Source organism: Acanthopagrus latus, chromosome 11 (genome assembly GCF_904848185.1).
Source record: "Acanthopagrus latus isolate v.2019 chromosome 11, fAcaLat1.1, whole genome shotgun sequence".
NCBI classification, from domain to species: Eukaryota; Metazoa; Chordata; class Actinopteri; order Spariformes; family Sparidae; genus Acanthopagrus; species Acanthopagrus latus.
This window is the reverse complement of record NC_051049.1, coordinates 2,955,921-2,977,183: the sequence shown is the minus strand read 5'-3', so window position 1 is coordinate 2,977,183 and position 21,263 is coordinate 2,955,921. Positions and strand designations below refer to the sequence as shown.

Here is a 21,263-nt window from a genome sequence, read left to right as displayed (position 1 = left end):
GAAGAAGAAGGGGGGGTGGCGACACAAAAGAGTAAGCTAGCCACAATGGGAGAAAAACGTGTTCAACAGGATCCTCCCTTTTGCAGTTAAAGCATTGCAGGAAGGATGAACCATAATTTCATAATGGGTTTAGAGCTAAGAAAGAAATCACAGGGAACAGAAGGAACAGAAAGAGAAATGTGATTTTGGTGAGCAGGAGTGTTGAGGGAAGAGCAACATGCTATGCTGCAGAGGAAATGTCTCACACTGCATTAGGTCAAGGTCAGGAGAAGTCTTCTCTCCACACACAACCTCTGGATTAAGACATATTGGTTTATAGACCAGACAGCTGAACATAAGAAACACGGCTGCAAGAAAGTCATTAAGGGCTTGATTTCCTACTTAGGAAATAAAAGAAACAACATCCACACCTTATCCAAGATTTTTCAGCTCTTTAAATACGAAGAAGAAAGAAGTTTGACAAGGATACCAGCTCCCGGCTGTGTTTTTTTTTTTTTTTCCCATGTGCGTGTGAAATGGCCCAACATCCCAATATACTCACTTGACTTGTCACTACAAAACCATTTTGAAGCTCTTGCAGTAAAATAAATGTTCAGGAAACTATTCGTTTGGCGCTTCAATTATGGCGTGGAAAGGTGTACGGCATACTAACGAGCGGAGGAGGATCTGGCCAATTAAGAGAGCAAAGAGACGAAGGGAAGCACTTAAAAACTCAAACCAAATTACATTTGCAATTAAAGGCAGTGATCTAGCTGTTCCCTTACTTTTTTCTCCTTCTTTTCTGTGTTGGTGGGTTGGGGGATACTGCTGATTGGTCAACTGTGGGTGGCAAATTGGTCAATTACAACTACTACTAAACACTTTAATATATAACAAAATCTAATAATTCTTGAGCTGATTTGATTTGCTATGCAGACCTCTGTATATATATATATATATATATATATATATATATATATATATATATATATATATATATATATATATATATATATATATATATATATATATATATATATATATATATATATATATATATAGCAATTATATTGACATCCCTCTCTTTACGCTGTTAAATTATTGGCTTCCAACACGACTGAACTAAGACTGCATTTCTCGTGACAAGAAGACCACATACAGACGGACAACTTTCAGGAAATGGCTGGTGTTGACAGCTTTAGTGAGTGGAACGAAAGTACCTGTACTGACAGCCATCTTCAAGTCTGTTCACACAGCCTGTCCAAGTGGAAAGCAAACAGACAAACCACAGTATTTTATGATAGTTTGATATATGATTTCAGTGTGAATTCCAAGGCTACACTACTGATAAATCCATCAGTGGTCTGTTCTGCATGTTATCTACACCGCTACCTCGGTGGTTCATTGCTGTGTGTCGTCTCCCAGGACAAAGAATTGAGAATTGATATATATACATAGTTAGATATCTCATTCTAATTGATCAGTGTTGCTCAGGACACAGTTTATTTTCAGTTCAGATAAAAATGTACACTGAAAATGAGCAGCCCTTTTAATTTCTTTTCAATAATGAGATTACATGCAAATGCACAGTATCAGTAAGTGTAAATCTTTTCCACACCACTTTTGTGACCATAGCGACCCAATTTTCTTAATTCAGTCGAGCCCTGCTGTTCTATGTTGAGCAATCCATCTGAAAATGTGTGAGAAAATAGTCTTATATGTCAAGCTCAGCGGTGGGGAGAGGATCTACCTGACAACAAATTAATGAAAATGTCACTGACTTATACCTCCATCCCTTCGTTTCAGAAACGCTCCACTGTGCATATTAACATACAGTCAATCTTCTCCCCAACCGCCCTCATTCACGTCTTCTACAGTAACCTGCCGTCATTCTTCTTTCCCCTTCCTCTAATCTCCTGCATGCATGTCCGCACCCAATGTTTGAACCCTGCACACTTGTTTGATTAAAAGTAGGACAGGGCCTGCACAAGGCTTTGAATGATCTTTTACTTTATCTTGACATAACAGAGCTATGGCCCTGTGAAGCCAGGGACGGGGGGTTAATGGGAGCCATGACAGCCAAAGCCATTCCATCAGCAGTGGTAGTCTGCTGAAAAGGTCAACCTCCAGTCCATTCAGCCAACCAAACTGAAATGTCAGAGTTGGCGAGGGGGAAAGTAAGGAAAGACCTTTTTGTTGGAAGTGAGATGGATGTTTGTGCCGAGTTTAAGTCAAATTATTGTTGATAATTCAGATAATTTGCACACAATCATACAAATGGACACAAGTGGTGGTGTGAAGGCGCCATGGTGAAGCCACAGACGTAAAACTTTTCTGTTCGAAGAGGAAAATTGAAAGCAAATACCACTCAACTCGATGTGCATTCATGCTGGAGGCAACACGATTCACAGTCAACGGACAACCATTCATTTTCTCTGTTGCCTTTGAAAGTCTGGTGTGAGAAGTTTAGAAGTTGACAGCTTTTGTAGCCTTTTTTACAGATTATGCAGTACATAAAATGGCTGCACTGTGTTGGTTGAGGAAGCACAAAAACACTCATCAAACACATAAACTGAACACTTTCTTTGGTCTCACTCTTTGGAGGCTGAAGTAAAAGATTCAAGACTGCGTGAAAATCTGTGTTGGTGAGCATTTCGTCTTTGACACCCGATGGCCGTGGCATATCAGGATTCTGTTGCTCTTACTGAGTTTCAACATGTATAAAGGGAAGTGTTGCATCATAATCCTGTGGTGGATGTACTAGACTGAAGTGAAGCCAACTAAACCAATCTGGATTGTGGGGAAGGTTCAAAACTTTCTCACTCCGGGGTGGGAAAAAAAAAAAAAAAAAAAAATGGTGTTTAATTTCTCCTTCCTGCTGTATACATGTCTCCCCATCCCTCCCTCCATCAGATCGTTCCCTGGTCACTCAAACCATGCCGCTGTCCATTTCCTACATTTGCTGGGTCATGAAAATTTCATCCCCATGTATCCATTGTTAGCTCAAGGACGCATTCGGGTGGAAGACCCAGGGGACATCATCTGCTGCCGCTGTGATTGCCTGAAACACAGACGGACGGACAAGTTGACGAATAGATGCATTGCTATCTCGGATGTCTAACCTTTAGCGTCACATCTGTCTGGGGACACTGCTGGCAAGAGAGCCTGCAACCCAAACTGCCGGGAGAAGCTGCAGATCCACCAAGAACAGTCTGGTGGCCTTTAGCATCCGAGAAATACGACCCTTTGATCTTTAACAATGTCTTTAATGGCGTTTGTCTAAAAACACCTCCGTCTCTGCGGATAATGGATTTACCAATAGCCCACTTTACAGTACAGGCAGCTATGGATCTGCCTCTTAGGGAGTGATTTCTGTGGCAATCAGAACATTTAATCAGAGTTCAAGAAGCCGCAGAGACTGTCCTCTGATTCCGTTAATTGCTTTCAACTTGCAGTTGTCTCCCCTCAATGGAAATTTCCAATTGAAAACCATTTCATTTGATTTTATTTATTTATTTATTTGTCCCACTCCCTCAGTTCTCGTTCTGTAGAGCAGCGAGCCATTCTGCTCAGCACAGCAGCTAAATTGCAAGCATTAATCATTTCAGAGTCATTATCAGCATTTTAAAGGTGAAAATCCAAACAAATTGTTTTTCATTTGGCCTGAGCTTAATAGGACTGTTTTCTTGTAATTTGCAGCCTTGGAGCATTTAACACAAACAATTAAGTGTAAATTGGTAAGTCTGCTTATCTGTTTCCCAGTCTACATAATATTAAATCTTTAATGAAGAATCACCACGAATCGTGGAGGTGTACCGTGTTAGTAATGGGCGAGATGTCAGTTAATTTATTGTGATAAATTAGATAACAGATTGATAAATACTCTGGGTAATAGTTTGCTAAATACGTTTCCAGTGTCCAAAGGTTATTCATTGTATTGTGAATGCAGCACAAAAAAACAAACAAAAACACTGTAATTTACACATCTTCCTTTCACTTTGTGAACACTACATATTATTTTATTATTTGAGAAAACATCACACGCATGAGTAACAATCAAGGGATAACAATGTGAACAGTGTCCCACTCTCATGTAGAGTGTCTGTTTACCTAAATCACAACAGGCATTTTTTTTTTCTTGCCCATGGTGAAATTTAGTCGTGCAGATAGTTTGTGTATGTTTCCACAGAATTAAAGATATCTATGACAAGGTATTTAATCATAAACTGAAGTATTAGAAAGGCTGTTGTATGTTTCAACGTCTCATAGGCAATCAGAATTAACATTGCAAACATCTGGGGCTGCGCTGTTTTTTTTCTATTGCCAAGAATTACAATTGCCACAACCTGAGGTGAGGTCTTCACGTTACTTTCATTGTCCAACGAACACTCTAAACACAAAAGATATTAAATTTACCAGGAAATAAACCAGAAAAAAAGCAGCAAACCACTGTATTTTTAAAAAGCTGAGGGACTCGAAAGTTGTGCTGTTTTTTCTTGATTCCTTACTTTAACAAATAATAGATTATCTAATGTCTTTATACAAGTTAACTCCAACAACGCTTATTTAGCATGTGAGGTATTTCACAGACTATGTTTTCCGATCTAAATAACTTCACTGCTTCAAACACACTCACATCACACAGTGATCATCATCTAAAATCAGGTAAACTGTACGATCGTGTTTTTTGATCCCCTCAGAGAGAGAGCGAGATCTCCACTCTGCAACATGAATGAATCTGTTGATTGAGCTCTCCTTGCCTGACAGGAAAGGAAATATGCTCGGTGCTTTCCTGTAAGTTAACAGTCATTAACTGTCACTTAATTTCTCTCTGCATTCAAATGAGCAGTGGCAGCTGTGTGTAGATGTCCCCGCCACCTGTTTGGTTGTGCCTATCAGCAGTTTGTAAGCAGTAGTTGTAGAGGAACCCGGTGACTGTGACGGCCGAAACATGAGGGACACAGTTGGCTTCCTCCTGTGTCTACACTCTGTGACCACTCACCAAATGGCACGGTGCTGAGCGGAGGAGATACGGTGTGTGTACGAGTGTGTATGTGAAAGTGTTTGAATACATGTGTGTGACATTGCACACAGAACTGAATAGATTGTGTGTGACCACCAGTGCCTCCGGAGCAAAACTGACAGATTAAAAATGAGTGGACCACTGCCACCAAGCGCAAACACACGTACACATACACGCAGTCACATATATATATATATATATACTATATATATACACATATATATATATATATATATATATATATATATATATATATATATATATATATATATATATATAGAATGTGTATATCCATATACACCATGTTGTCAGGCTAAGGAAGTGTTCTTAAACCCTGATCCTGTCTAGTACTTGTCTTCTCCCCTGTTTGCATGGAAAATTGCAATGTCAGAAACAGCCCAATCATGTTCTGGATGAAACATAATAAGACAGATTTGGTCACTCTGCTGCCAAATCAGCCTGAGGGCAAATCAAGAGGAGAGAGAGAGGAAGGAAGAGAGCTGAGAGAGAAACAGGCCTGTCTGATATACATGTCTGCTAACAAGAGGCAGCAAAAAAACATGGTAGCCTCCAACTTCCCGAGTGAAGCTAATGTGACTGTTTTGTGTGTATGAAAGCAGTGTTAAGACTTTTCTAAGTTTCTGTGTGTGTGTGTGTGTGTGTGTGTGTTCACAGAGACATATAGGTGGATTTGTTGTCCCAGCAAACAAGAGTGCCGCTGGGAAGGGAAGCTTATTTCTCTCATTTTTCATGACTCCATTGATCTCATGACCAGTTTAAGTCCATTTTTTCTCAAGCTAACCTTATTTACAAATTCACGACCACCCTTTTTTTTCAGAAATGCTACGAAATGATGATGAAAAAGTGACAGAAAAAAATATTTTACCATTACGCGTTTTCTTTTCTCCCCACATCTCATTCCTTCACCTTCCACTCTATTATCCTGGACGACAAGGATATTCACCGAGGCTCTTTTTTTTTTTTTCCCTGTGCTGTGACCTTCTGTTGTAAACCTGGTGCTGTGCTTTAGAGAGGAGGAAAAGATGAATATCCACAGTGTTCATGTAATGTCAGGAAACTTGCCCTTCAAATGAAAGTTTAAAAAAAACAAACAATAAAAGCTTAAATCGTTAAATTGTAGAAAATGTAAGGAGGACCGACATAGCTTCCAGAGGACGGCAGCAACAGAGTGCTTAAAGGATTTTAACATCAGTGTTTCAAGCTTGAACAAACCAGTTGTGTAGAGGGCTTTGTCACACTACAGATGAGCGAGGACAACATTATCTGTATCAATGAAACAATCTGTATCTATTTCCGTACATGGAATGATTGGGACTTAAGCCTCACATTGATATAGGTTGTTAGGAAACTGCAAAATCTATTCACAGAACAGCCATAGAATCCAGATTTACATTTACATTCTAGGGCATTTATTAAATGCTTTTTTTTTGTCCGAAGCGACTGACAGTAATTCATACATTCATACAATGATGGCGGTGGCTGCCATGCAAGGTGCTGACCAGCACATCAGGAGAGGTTTTGGGGTTTAGTATCTTGCTCAAGGACACTTTGACATGCAGACCAGGAGAATCAAATCAGCAACCTTCAGATAACAAAACACTGGTTCTACCGTCTGAACCACAGCTGCCGTAGAGATCAATGATTTAGATCACAAGAGTAAGAGAACGGTTTACAACGGTTTACATGATAAACTCTCAAACTCCAACAGAACCAAAGTTGAATCTAGATTTTAGACAATACAGACTGTGACCTTGTAAAGCCACTAAGATTTGGGTATTTTAAGTGTCACAGTAATTAAAAGTAGTTACACTGTAAACCAGTTCAATACGGTATAAAAGCACAGGTGATTCAGACCAAATAAACATGATACGCTCAGACAGTACATTCAAATGAAAGACTTCCTTAATCAAAAGAACTTAATTCCTTAAATCAAATGATTTTGCTCGCCTGAGGAGAAGTGACCTTTGAGAACCTAAATGAAATCGCTGCACAGTTTGGCTGCAGGGTAACGCCTCTCTGAACTTAGTTTCACACCCTCACAGTTCGTCCCCACCAATGACACGCAAACACACAGAGTTTCACCCAAAACCTCTGCAGCAGGCTGTGGGAACGATGTGGAAATCTGCCGTACAGTTCGAATCTCTGGGAAGCGTCACAGCTAATGGAGACGGACCAGCAGTGGAGGGGAAATTAAAAGCAGTAATTGAAGGGTACTCGGATGGCCAAGATGCTGTACTGTGTCCCTGGGGGCTTTTAGACTCTCACAGAGCAGGAGACAGATGACTTTGAAGGTAAGCATGGATCCATCCACTTCCAGCAGGGCTAAATCACTGTGTCCTGTCAGTTTGACGACACCACACGGTGGGCTCATAATGTGTCCCATATGGCTGCTCTGTGGTGGAGATGCACGCTGTTACTTACAGAAACCAACTCCATGCTTTACGTTTTTATCATCTGTACAATGCATAAAGCTCATATTTAAGTATTTTACAGATATCATGCATTTCATTATGTAATAGATTCCAGTGAATTCATTTTCTTCCTAGTTTTGTTTGTGTTTTACACTAGAAATGAACTGCTTTATTTTAGGCAAACCAACATTATGTGTCCATGCATGCGTCATTGCACATAACCTTTACCCATCTGCAGCTTCAAACCTCAACTGGAAGACCTTTGACTTGATCTTCAGTTACTTCAGTCTCACAGTCTGGACCAATTCTGCTGCAAAGAATGCAGCAAGACATTCTTTCTTTGTATGTCTTGTCTTCAGCTGACCTGGCCACCACAAAACAGCCCAGTCCAGTCTTTGAACTTTTTGTAGTGGCATTAAACCCAACGCATTCTGTTGATTAAAACAAAAAAAAAAAAGATTCTTCTTCTCAGTCACACGTTTACAGTGAAAGTTTGTTGCAAGCTGTCTTGTGTTATTACTGTATTAGGGGATGCTATGGACAGCATTTTTACTTTTCTATGCTGGTTTAGAAAGAAAACAAATGTTAAAAGGGTACATTAATAAACCATTGGCCTGTGTGGATATTTCAAGAGCTTTTAGTCGCTGTTTCACACTGTGTCTTTTTTGCCACTTTTTTTCTACTCTCCACTTCCTCCCAACTCCTTGGCAGTGAAACTCCACTAAGCACATCATGGAGACGGGTGTAATTTGCCAACACCTGAAGCACACCTTCCAAGCACATTAGTCCCATTATAAAGACAGAACTAGTAGTCGAAGCAGAGAGTGGCAGATGTGATGACCCGGGGGAGAAGATGTGATGAAACTGGCACGTTCTGTTAAAGTGAACATGTGTCGAGATGACAGCCAGCGTGTGGGAGTTCATACAGAAAACACAAACTTTCAGCGACAGGCCCTTGACGGATCCAAATCACTCATATCACAAAGAAATCGAATCAGTGCTGTAGCAGCTGGATCACATGAAGCTCTGTCTGTGATCCTTATGATGCCCCCCCACCACCCGTGACATCAGGTTGACTCTTTTTGTTACTGTTTTGGCTGACATCGTTACATCACGACTCCCACACATCACAATTTCCAATTTCACCCCTGAGCATCAATATTCAAAGATGTATGCATAATCATCCACAGATTGTTACATCAGGGCCCCGGAGCTGACAGCGGAGTTCAGCTGGTGCACATACAGTATGGCTCCACCACCACACTGCCCATGCTGCTCATTAATCGATGGTAAAATGTCTCACTCCCTCCCACTGATTACATCTACTGAGTTAATGAGCCCCACACTGAACATCCTCCCTCCCTCACTATATATTTCACTATCTCTCCCTCTCTCCGGCTCTATGTCTCATAAAGGCACTCCTCAGTTTCATCTGAAGTGGCGTTGATCCCACTTTAGGAAAATATTAGAGACTTTCTTTCCACACACACACCATGGTTATTCATCACGTCAGTGGGAGGACAGTCTACCAATTATCAGAAACTACTCTTTCAGCGCAGCGCTGTGAGTATGCTTTGCTGATTGTTTCAGACTGCTAATTGATTGCACTAGCTGTCGTTCTTGTCAGCTAAAAGCCTGGTTCCTGTGAAAACATTTTACAAGATGTTGCACTGAGCATGATTTCTATCCAAAAACACACCTGTCACATCAGCTTAAAATGTTGATCTGCATTCAAGAGAGAGTTGAATCCTCACAGGCTTGAACTTTTACACTTTTGACCCAAATTCTTAATGAATGGCTGTTGGGGCAGATGCATGCACCGTTCAAACGTTGGACCCAAAGAAAGTCAGTCCGTCACTGAACAATGTGCACACAAGATGAAGCTGTACTTGTGTTAAATGTTTTCTGAATAACCTCTAGTTGTTTTGAATTCAGAAGAAAAAAATGTGTCTAACAAAAATAATTCCATGCTGACTTCTGCACTGATTGCGAAGTTGATACTAAAAGTTTTATGCAATCGTAGAAAGAATGACTCAAACATCTGTTAAGCTGCTATGACACAGTTTAACTCCTCATTTTATCTCATTTTAAATATTTTAGCGTCCCTCATTTTTCTCATGCTGGTTGGAAAAATACATCACTCACGAGGCTGAAAAAAATCCTTTCTCTTAACGTTCTACTGGAAAAACACTTTTTCTGAAAACATGAAATTCATCCTCAACCCTTAAGATTTTAATCTGTACCTGCAGCCACTGATGATTTCCGGTGCTAAACTGGATTCGTGACATTTGTTAAATTCGTGCAATCGCGCGAGCTGGCAACATGATGTCAACATTGCTGATGTCCAGACATTCATGAAGGATGATGGAGAGGAGGATAATCATCATCATGCGGACACACAGAGCTGTTCTGATAGCAAGTCTTCACACCGAGACGGACAGTAAAGGAGCTCGCATGGAGGAAAGTGAGGGAGGAAGTCGGACTGGCTGGTAAGTCATGGAAATCTGTAGTCAGATCACAGTGACATGGCTTTGTTTGAGGTTCATACTGATTCATTCTTACACGGCAGATGAAAACGGGCGCCCAGGGGGTGATAGTGATATTGATAGGGGTCACACAAAATAGTTGCTTTGGGGGTAAGTGAGGGGGCAAGACCCCCCATCCTGGAAAAAATATGATTTCCCTCCCCAGTATATCATGTAAACACAACAACCAGTGTTGCAGTATTAATGGAGGTTTAGTTACAACACCACATTTTGTGTCCTCTTCAAGTCTCGCCTGTGCAGATTGAAATTCTCCGCTAAGTTTAAAAGACTGGCTCATCACACCACATGTGTACTTTATGTACTTACAGTCCCTTAGAGACACTTCAAAAACCTCCTGAGTGATGCACTTTGTACAAAAAAAAAAAAAAAAATAGAATAAAATATCAGTGAACTGTTTTTTGCCAAGAAAGAATTTGAAAGTGATTAATATTACCAACATATGTTTAATAAATTGTGTTTTTTTTTTTTCTCTCATTTAAAGGCAGCACTATCTTACTGTTAAATCACCAATGGTCCCTTACTGTACACAGTATGTTCTCGACATTGTTTAATAGCTGCCTTCATACTCCAGTGATGATAAGGCCCGTGTGCTGAATCTAGAACATCTATTCATCTCAACTTAACTCTGTTGGACTCCATTCATTACCCCGCACAGATAACCCAGCGGCGGAAAAAGGCAGAGTCAGCGGCCGACACACTCTCAGAGATACACCAAATCAGTCTCTCTCTGTTCCTGTCTCTTTCGGACACAATAGAATAAGTCTGTGGTCTACTTTAGTGCAGAGTTTTCACTTTTCATACACTATTTGGGTTTGGTCATGGTCCTTGCTTTTATATTTTCTCCATCAGATGAGTCTATGCTCTTCTCCAGCACCCTGAAGAGAAGTGTGCCATCTACTGAGCAACAACGTTTTCATACACGGATAAGCCGCTGTTATTACTAAAATCTGAATCAAGTGAAAGCTTTCACAGTACTTTTGTCCTATAAACATTTGTCAGAGACAGAAGCAGAAATAGCCCTAATGAGTTCAACCAACCAACCACAGAGAGGACGTCGTCTGATCACTGGCTGAAGCTGATGAAGGCGAGCAGGACGAGAGGAGCGGCTGATATTCTGAATCTGAGTGCATCTTGCAATGTAATCATAAACCAGAATCTTAATAATAGATCATAACAAAATGTCATCATCACTGAGGTGTTTGGATCATAAGTTATTCTATGACATTCACATTTGACAGTTAAACAACCTTCATTCACATTTGGCTTCAATAAATTATGTAGCAGTAAGTTGCATAAATTTAAGCTTTAAAGATGTTTGCAACCGCGATTACACCTCACAACAACTTTCAGAGTCGTAGCTAAGTGTTGGATGCATGCCTAAAATACATTTGAAATGTAAATAAATGCAAAATATGTATTTTTTATGAAGATATCGGTGGCTGGGTTCCAATCACTTGTTCTATTCTGGATCTGCTTGCCGGTATGGGAAATATTCAGGTCCCCTAAGCTCACAGCTCAGACACAAACCATGTTGTTATTAGCACATAGCAGCATACATACAGGATCCGAACAAGCATCACAGATAGCCAGTTATATCAAGTATAGTTACTCACATTCAAACCTAACGTGTTGCTGTTGTCTGATTGATGTGCTCCCTGCAAGAGTTTTTTTTTTTTTTTTTTTTAAAGGTACCACTTTTTGGACTTTTCTCTGGTCTGAATTTAAACTTCTGAAACGTGTGTGTGAATTTATGAAACCATAGATTATAATGAATAATACATGACCGTGCTGTTAAGTATCTTGTAAGCCTCTGCAAGCTGCAAGCTCTGCAGACACCATGTGGTGCAAGGCACTTAAATAAATACATCAAATCACTGCACATGTCATAATTGGACTATCCTTACTCTGGTTATGATTATTCTTGTGCCAAGGTAGTCTCTAATGCAGAGCTCACAGCTGAAGTCACTGAATAAATAACACATGCAGGCAAATGCAGATCTGTGTGAAAGAACATTAGGAAACAGCCATGAGCAGAGCTGCCTGACCGGCACAATGAGAAGCTGTAGATGTGCTCTATGTTGATCTCTCAGTGTGCTTGTGGTACCCGGCTTCACACCCAGGCATCATCTTTCCAGTGAGCCTCTCCAGTTAAGCCAGTTTGATGAGGGGGCTAAGCTGCAGGTCAGGCTGCTCAGGACAAGTCATCGCTGCTCGGCTTAAGAGAAAGTGAACTTGAGCCACTCTGCAGTACACTCTGAAAGAGATCCTAATCCTTTTAGTTTACACCACGCTGTTCATAGTTTATTTCCATCAGTGTTGACGGGAGTTTCAGGAGCCTAACAACACAGAGACATTAGTTTAATATCATGAATTCCGCTCCGGGGATTAATAAAGTATTCTGATTCTGAATTGCTCAATATGGAAGTATCTGATCTAAGAATAAGTCAGCAAAGATATTACTCAGTCAAGTCAAAATTCAGTATCAGGTTTACGCACTTATCAGTTTTTGAAATTCATCTTGATCAGTACAACAAAATAATGTAGCATCACCAAGTATAATTATAAGCGTTAAAATGTTGCACACTGTATACAGTTCATCTTAGTGTAGAACTCAATGTCTTTGCATTGCAAGACGTTCAAGCAATTTAAACCTTTTAGTCGTTTATAGAGTTGCCCCCAATAAATGTTCTGCGAGTGTTTTACTGTGAGTTAAAAGCTAATGTCATAATCATAAAACACTCACCAAAACAAAAGTACAGGCCAACCACAATGCCACTGAATGGAGGCTGTCTGTCCCAGATTTCATGACAATCCATTAAATAGTTGATGACATTTAAGTTAATGCTGCAAATGTCAACCTGATGGCTTAATGCTAGAGGAGAAGTCTGGGGATCACCTGATTAACTGAGAGTCTGTACTGTTCAGGAGATGTCAGGGTATTTCACTGGATCAATGAAAACCAAAGTAAAGTTATTAGGATTCAAGCTCTTGGTCTTGGTAACGTGGTCATCTATGCAACAAATATATTTCATTCTGGACCAAAGTCGAGGTCCAACTGAGCAACATACCGACAAGCCATCCAAAGAATCATGTTGCAGCTTGGTGATTACATTTGAATATGAACTTTTCCCACTACTTTCAAACAAATGTTTGAATTTCAAATAGAAAATAACAACCCTAATTTGCACCATTACAACACAGCAGATAGACACGTTTTTGCACAAGCTCCTCAGCCACTAAGCGAATAGTTATGCTGAAATTACATGGCCATTGTAGGCAGTCGATCGACAAGATGATGGCGGAGGATTTGTTGAAGTGAAATACAAAATGCTGATTTGGCAGTATCTTGGTTTTAAACACAACACTAACAGGGAATCAGTTGACACCAATGAGGGAGAAAGGGAGTGAGAAGCCTGTTGCCTGAAGTTCTTCAACAACCTCTTGTTTCATTTCTCCCACAGACGTCTTGGATGACTGACAGGAGTAAGTGTGAAGCACATTAAACACATTGTAATTAAGGTCATTTTGTATTTCGCCAGTTAAAGTCTAAGAAGCTGCAGCAGTAGGAAATGTTTGATTTGCATTAGCACGCTATGAGTTTTGTAGCCGGTGGGAAAATTGTGTCACCGTGGCAACCCCATGGCCAATCTGTAGCTGCAACACAACAGACTGATCTTCACAATGTTTGGAAACCAAAATTCATTAAAATATCATAACATATGATCACCATTCGCAGTGGATATCTTATTCTGAAAGCTCTATTAACAAGCTACTCTACAATTCCATAGATTCTGTTTTTTTTTTTGTTTTTTTTACCTAAGTTTTCTCTCATTGTTATCCTTGTTTTATGGTCCAGGAAGAGGCTCAGCGTCTTAAGTCTAATCGACCATTGTTTTATGTGAAAGCACAGGTTGTGTTGCTCTGAAAGAGTGTTGATTTTATTTCCAAGCTAAGAGATACTGCTGTGTTTATTAGGCAAACAAAAGTCAGTAGAGTAGAGGTGGGAGGAAGCCAAGAGACGAGAGGACAAATTAAAAAAAAAATAATAAAAGAGTGGACTGGGAAAGAGATCATAGGAGAGGAAAGGACCTACTGTTAAGGCCATGTTGATGAAGGATGTACAGTACAGGGGCAGAATTAGCAGTGTGAGTTCACCTGAGTGTACACAAGATAAGGTATGTTTGTTTCAGTTTGTAAAGTTATGACAATAAATTTCATTCTTCGGGTTGAAGTCTCATGGCTACCACACACCTACCTGCATGATATTTCATATACCAAACACAGACGATATAGGTTTTTCACAAGGCGACGTTCACATTAACCAGGAATGTAATAAAGAGAGCCGATGTGAAAAGCAGCTCACTCCACTACACTTAGCTAATGGACTAGGAATAGTGTGGAAGGAATAGTGAATAGTGTGTGTGTGTGTGTGTGTGTGTGTGTGTGTGTGTGTGTGTGTGTGTGTGTGTGCTGCTAGCAAGTCCTTCATCTTGGCCATGGCTCTTATTGACTGTATTGGAGGCCATAAATCATTGTGTGTGTGTGTGTGTGTGTGTGTGTCTCACGGTGTGTGTTTGTACACGGCCCGATGCTTCCCTGGATGTGAGCAGCAGCACACAGCAATCTCAGGTCAGGGAGGCAACAGAGCGAGCAGTGGTGTGTGTGTGTGTGTGTGTGTGTGTGTGTGTGTGTGTGTGTGTGTGTGTGTGTGTGTGTGTGTGTGTGTCTGTGTGTGTCTGTGTGTGTGTGTGTGTGTGTGAGAGAGAGAGAGAGCGAGAGCGAGAGAGAGAGACATAACTGTGACAACAGTAGCCAAAGTGGTAGACGGGCCATCGGACAAGATGTACCTGACTGTCTGTCTGCTTCACACCTTCCTCGCACGGTGATGCTTTACACATCAGCACACACTTCAGTCACAAAGACATGACACACACACACACACACACACACACACACACACACACACACACACACACACACACACACACACAAATAAGTAATAGCACACAGAAATGCAATTAAACAGATTCAACAATACAGCGGTGGGTGTTCTTTGTTTTCTTTGACTTCCTACGCCCTCCTCAGTAAATCTCTGCTGTTTTTCCATCCATCTCTCTATTGAAAGGGATGGTGGGTCGAGTGCAGATGGTGGTGAACTGTATCTGATGTTAACTGCCCTCCATTAACATTTCCCAGAGTGCCACTGGAGTGAGCAATCAAATGGAGCAGTCAAGCAGATGCACCGCGGGCAGCCATCATATGTGTATACACACACTGACAAAGATACAGTCATAGACAAAGCCATCTATGACACCCACTTGGAAACAACAGTGTTGACATTTCAGACTACCAAATTGCTACGTGTCGAAGCAGGGGGTGCGGAGAGGTCTGCAAATAAGCTCTATTATCAGCTTCTATTACTGAGTTATAGAGATGCCACTGTCAAAGGTCCACATCCTGCTGCAGCCATGTTATATTACTGATCCATGCAAAGGACGAGGGACTGTTTCATATTAGATTAATGACAAACTACTTCTTAAGAATTAAATGCATTTTCTCTGAGCAGTTGTATGTGTTTAGTATGGATTATATGATAATTTGTGCCACCTCTTAACGTCCGTTAATACATTTCCAAATGGGTTTGATTGTTTGAGGTGAGTAAACGATTGATAACCAATCATTAACTTCCTACACATTGTAGTGTGTGTGTGTGTGTGCATGTGTGTGTGAGTGTGCGCCATTGATTAACAGTTGGAGCTTTAGAATTGTTCCACTGATGAGCAATAGATCATCTTGCCTGTAGAACAAATACATCGACCAGGTTACATCATCTACATTTACATCATTTCATATAAGCAACAAAGAGACCTACAGTGCCAAGACGGGGCAGAGAAGCACCGCTAGTGGGACAGACTCTGAAATTAGGGGTTTCCAATTAGCTTGGGGCTACTGTTGGTATTGTCATCTTGTAGTAGGGCCACTGCAGCATTCAAGTGCTCCTGTTTTGTATTCCCAAGTTTTAACATTATAATACAGAAGTGCAGCTAATCAGAGCTAGAGAAAATAAACCCCCGAGATGACTGCAGCGTCATTTGATATGGGAGTGAATGCTGATTGTACCCATATACAGGACATTAAAGACAAAAAGCTACAGGTTAATGATTATTAGTGTTTTGTTTTTCTTTTTTTGTTTTTTTATTGAAGGGTTATAGGAGAGTAGGAGTGAACTGTTTGTGCATTCTCCATTAATACTGCGACAATTTCAGACTAGCATTAATCATTTCATTTTATACATCAACCCTGACTATCATGTCAAAGATGTCAATGTTAAAATCTTTGCACTAAGGAAATATGTCAATTCTGAGAAGGATTCCTTTGGTTTTTCCATAAAAAAAATCACTAACTGGTTTTCTTTGCTCAACAAAAATACGTTTTGTTTTGCCACTTTTAATGCCAGTCACTCACTGAAGTGTTTTCTTTCTTTCTTTTTTTTTTCTTGCTCATTTTTACCACCCTATTTTTTTGTCATTTACTCCAAATCAAACCCGCTTGTAAAACGCGACAGTTCCTGAGTACCGGAGCATTTCACTCTCTGAAATTGTGTCGAGTGTTTAGAGCATGAAATAAACACATTCACACATTGCCTATTAGTTGGAAGTATACTTGGTTATTTCATTCTTGAGTAAAACAAATGTATTCTATGATAAAATGTCACATTTGTTACTCACGGTTGGTGTGCTGGAGCAGATCTGGCGTTTCAAATGGCCTGAAAAAAAAAACAAACAGAGAGGAGAGATGGAGGAACTGTGGACTACCTGCATTATTTAATAAAGTGAACATTCTTTTTTGTCCGAGCGTATGACGTGACTTCACCTGGAAACTGGAAAGAGTCTGAGAGAGAGAGAGAGAGAGAGGAAGATGAATAGTCAGCGGCATATTTTACAAACCCTCTCCTTAGCTTCTCTCTCCTTCTCGTCCCTTGAGATGGACGCTTTTGTATCACCTCTCACAATACTTCACTTACTGCTCTCCCTCTGAAAATAGCACAGATAAAGGGCTGAGAGCGTATGCCAGTGAATCCTCAACATCCTGCAGATGGACAGAGTGAGCAGATGTGTTTTTCTGTCGAGTGTGTGTGTGTGTGTATGTGTGTGTGTGTGAGAGAAAGCAACTCCTCAAAGATGGAGGAGAGAAACCAAACATAATGGGGGAAAAGATAATGAAAGGAAAGTGATGGGAGCTGAAGGATAGTCTCAAAATGGTTTCAAACAGTGTTGAGCTTGTTGCTCAACAATCAAGCATGATGTTTTTCACTCGTTTCAGAGGCAGCTTTTATTATTTTACCTACGATCCAGCTACTCATATTTTCTTTCTGTCATGCTGAAAATGTGCTTTGTTCCATTAGAAATCCATTAAGTCATCAGAAAGTAAGTAATTGAATCTTCTTCTACCACAGTTCTCTGATTTTGCGTCCCCAATTCGTACAATGAAAAAATGTATAGCTCATAGAAATAAATAAACAAAGAAAATCGGTCCGAATTAAAAGACGATGCTAGCAACTCTGAGAAGTTGTACTCCGTCAGTACAACAAATCAGAATCAGGGTGATCCGTTCTGATGCTTTCTAATCTTTACCGTGTTCTTAACAGGACTAAATCTGAGCCATATTCACGACCATGTGAAGCAGAGGAGGTCTGAACCCTTAACATCCAGCTCACAAAGACAATCTCATGCAGAGGTTCACTCTCATGTATCCTGCCCATTTTTTTTTTTTTTTGCATTTGTTCCATTTTCGTGAGTTGTCTTTTCACTTGTTAAAGTTTCATGAGCTATTGGCCCAGTTGGCTCAAGTCGAGGGCTGCACTCAAAGCTAGGAGCACGAGCAGTTCATACGACACCAACACATCCACAGCTTCAGTTTCACTGTGTTACACTGACGTTGGACTGATGCTAAACAAAGAGCAGTGAAAACAATGATGCAGGTTATATTACGAACCAAAGTTATTAACATAATCTGCAGCTGCAGTCATCACAAGCCCCGTGTAACACATTCCCACCAGCCAAATATTCAAAGTACAGTCCAATGATGTTTAGCACTGAAGTGAATAACAAATACAATGTAACGGCAAAACCATTGAACTGCTGAGATCATTCTTTTCCAGAACCAAATATCTCAACTCCATGGTGGCTCCAGACGAAAAAATAAATAAATAAATAAATAATAATAATAACAATCATAAAAAAATAAGGTATCAGTGAACTGAAATGATTCATCTACTTTGAAATCTGTGGTAATCCACCTAATCTACATTGAGTAATTTTGGTCAGAATCACAGTGGTGGAATCCCTTGAGCATCACAGCCACGCTACACAAAATAAAAAGTGATAAAACAATTATTTGAGTAAGGCATCTTTGTTCCAAATACTGCATGTGTCCAGTCTTCCTCTCATTTGATCCTTTAAACACTCTTTCCCCATTTACAAAAATAGCAATTATTAGAATACAGAGAGGTAAAAATGGATCTGCATTAATTATAAATGTGCGTGGGCTCTCCCGGAATCCAGCCAGGGGTCATTCTGTTCTGTTTCAGAAGGTTCTGCTTCACTGCTTTGGGAATTACGTTGGTTAAAAAAAGAGCAGCAGACTGAAGGGGTTGTTATTTATTGATTTCTCAAGTGCAGTAAATGGCCAGAGTACTTCTTTAAAAACAAGGTACACTTAAAGAGAAAAAAAAGGCATGCAAAGAGCGAAGAAGGTGCAAATTCTGAAAATAAAAGCAGGCTGAAAGATTGATTAGAAATGAGATCACCCTTACAGAAGAAAACAACCCATCCCCCTCGCTCAGTCCCTGGTCCCTCTCAGCATTGCCTCTCTCCACCATTCATTTTGCAAATGATAAAATTGGAGAGAAGCTTTCTCTGACAACCAATTATTAAAATACATCCATGTGCAATTCAAGAACACCCCGGTGGAGCTCTGCATGTATTTTGATCCTCTCTCTCTCCCTGCAGGGCATTTCTAAATCTAATGTAAGAAGGCTGTCACAGAAATATCAGTTTTGTAATTATGAAAAAGGGCGAGTAAAAAAAAGAAAAAGAAAAAAAAAAGATTCAGGAGGGGGCTGGTGGCTGAGCTGGAGATGAAAAAGAACAAAAGAGACCTGCTTTCAAGTGTGAGATGAGACGATGGGCCAAATGAAACAGTTTTCACTGTGGCCTCACCTGTGGCTGTCTTTCATCTCTAATTTCCCTCTTTTGCTTTTTCTTTCATTGCAACGGACGCTATTATCAATTCTCACTCTTAAGCGCTGAAACCGGCTGCCTCGCTAATAACTTTATTTCAAAGCTGCCACAATTCACCTTTTTTTTTTAATGTCCCTGGCAGCACACTGGAGGTTTGTAATTGATAATTCCCTCTTCAGTCCGAAGTCCTTCAGGACTGCTGTTAGTAGGGATGACTGAATAACCTCAGTGAGACGACGGACGACAGCAGTGTTGGATACAGTTTTCAGGGCGACTCAGAAACTACATTATGTTGCTGTAAAGTAGGTGTTAGTGGAAATAACAGTTCTGAGTTTCGATTTAAATTACTTCTTTCCTTTTCTTCCAGTTTCTCCTTCTTTTAGGATACTACATAAACATGTGTTGGTAGATTTTTTGGTAACCCTTCTTTACTGTGTGGAGCCCCACAGACCCTGAACATGTTTACTGCTGTATAAAACAATAAGAATACCGCAATCGTTAAAGTGCTAAAGTATTAACTCTACTAGTTTCCACAAATTAAGCTTGGATGAAAGTGACCTAATAACAAATTGTCATGTTTTTCTACATCACGTTGGCTGTTCATGAATAAATACATGTACATTTACACAACTCAAAACCAGGTTTAGAATAACAGACCAGGTCTACGATAAAATGTTAGATTTGTTTGCACTGTTTTTGTGATGAGTAGTTTAGCCTAAGATGGTTAAGATGAGGCCTTTATGAGGTTGAACCTTCAAAAAGACTCACAATGAACAATTATGATGCATATGAAATATATTGTACTGAAGTGAAGCCAAGTAATGCATCATCTTCTGGAACAAAGACCTGGAACAATTCATATAAACTGTGAAAAGTCCTCAAGTCACATATAATGAATCTATCAGGTACTTAAAAAATGTTAAAAAAATTAAAAAAATGTTTCGTGAGCTATAAAATATTTAAAGTCGTTAGTTTCATTCGGGATGCTTTAGCCTCCAACACAACAGGATGTAACACACGGTGTACCTGACCGGCTGTGGAGCTCCATGAACCCATTCCTGAACCACAAATTAGATCTTATTCACATGACAGCTCCCGTGCCCTGACTCACACTACTCCTCCATTAACTCATTATTACCTTGAGAAAGGGAAGTGGTGCCCCGCGGTGACCATGTAGTGAGGTGGCACTCGCACTCTTGTGTGAATGACGGCAGAGAGTCAGCGGGGATGTCACGATTGAGGTATGAGCCCTCGGGCTCTTTCAACTCTTTCAACGTTAGTCGTTCTTTGTCTTGCTACAGTCTGAATGTTCCAGAAATGATTGTTTGCAGCAGCGATTTGATGCACGTACTTAAATGTAAAGAAAAGTCAAAGTCAACTTTTATTGTCAGTTCTGCCATGTGTGCAGGATGTACAGGTCGGGTTGCGGCCTTACACGTGGGACGCTCTGCCGACTTCTACCTGTGAATAACAGCTGCTTGGCTGAACTGCTGCGGTTGCTTTTGATAATGACGCCGATGATTTAAATATGACACACTAGAATTGGATAATAATGTATGTGCCTCCTTATGAAATAGATTCACCTTCATGAAAGCATAAAGCTGAAATGCCAGTACATTAAATAAATGTCAGAGTGACGACAAAGTCAGATTTCACACACACACACACACACACACACACACACACACACACACACACACACACACACACACACACACACACACACACACACACACACACACACACACAGATGATCCAGAGAGTTCATCTTTCACCTTCTTCATCTGCTTCAGGTAATTTCAATAGCGATCCTGACTGTCCTGACAATTCTGTCAATGAGACAATGAGTTAATAAGTCAGTTAATGACTCAGCGCAGATATTGTCTCATGCAGGTAATCTTTATCAGCGCTGCATTCACCCGATGACTTGATCAAATTGCTAAGCTCATATGCTTTGAGGACACGTAGGCTCAATGAAACGTTCAGAGACTATTTGCAGCTACTGATTATAACAGCTCACCATCTCGAACATTCACAGCTT

At 40.3% G+C, this 21,263-nt stretch overlaps 1 protein-coding gene across 1 annotated transcript in view; it reads right to left on the bottom strand.

Annotated features, from left to right (window-relative positions):
* The window catches only part of LOC119028127 (inactive N-acetylated-alpha-linked acidic dipeptidase-like protein 2), a 393,803-nt gene that overhangs the window by 276,076 nt on the left and 96,464 nt on the right, over positions 1–21,263 (bottom strand). The window contains exon 4 of the mRNA XM_037113698.1: positions 16,709–16,746. The gene's annotated coding sequence lies outside the window, so the exon portion shown is untranslated. The remainder of the gene's footprint in view (positions 1–16,708; positions 16,747–21,263) is intronic.